This window comes from Aptenodytes forsteri, unplaced genomic scaffold (genome assembly GCF_000699145.1).
Source record: "Aptenodytes forsteri isolate BGI_AS27 unplaced genomic scaffold, ASM69914v1 Scaffold249, whole genome shotgun sequence".
NCBI lineage: Eukaryota > Metazoa > Chordata > Aves > Sphenisciformes > Spheniscidae > Aptenodytes > Aptenodytes forsteri.
The window spans coordinates 972,123-972,557 of record NW_008796188.1 but is presented as its reverse complement, the minus strand read 5'-3'; the positions used below and the strand labels follow the sequence as shown (position 1 = coordinate 972,557).

Sequence of the window (435 nt, the reverse complement as noted above, 5' to 3'; positions counted from 1 at the left end):
GTGCTCGCCTGACACTGACACTGACCGGGGGGCAGCGGGGCAAGAGGGCAATGGCAGAGGGGGGGTCCCACGTCCTTGTGTCGTTCCCCCCCACCCCAGCACCTCTCTTTGTGGGAACCCCAGGCACCCGCAGCACCCCGAGCCCCCATGTCCCCCATTTCGAGGGGGGCTCGAGGGGCTGTGCAGCCCGGGGGGGTGTTTTCCTGGAGGAAAGGGGGTCTCGGTGGCAGGGGGCTGGGTTTTACACCCCATTTTACAACCCATTTTACACCCTGCGACCCCGGCGCGCTGGATTAACCCCCCAGTGCTCTTCGCACACCCAAAGCCACCAATGCCCCCCCCGGGAGAGACCCAGCGTGGTCCCCAACCCCGGTGCCATTGCTGGAGATTTCCCCTTCCCCTGCCTAAACCCAACCGGCGCCAAAACCGACCCGC

The 435-nt window shown here is 66.2% G+C and overlaps 1 protein-coding gene across 1 annotated transcript in view; it reads left to right on the top strand.

The window, feature by feature from the left end:
• The window catches only part of ARHGAP27 (Rho GTPase activating protein 27), an 11,523-nt gene that overhangs the window by 1,367 nt on the left and 9,721 nt on the right, over nt 1-435 (top strand). The gene's annotated exons all lie outside the window — the stretch shown is intronic.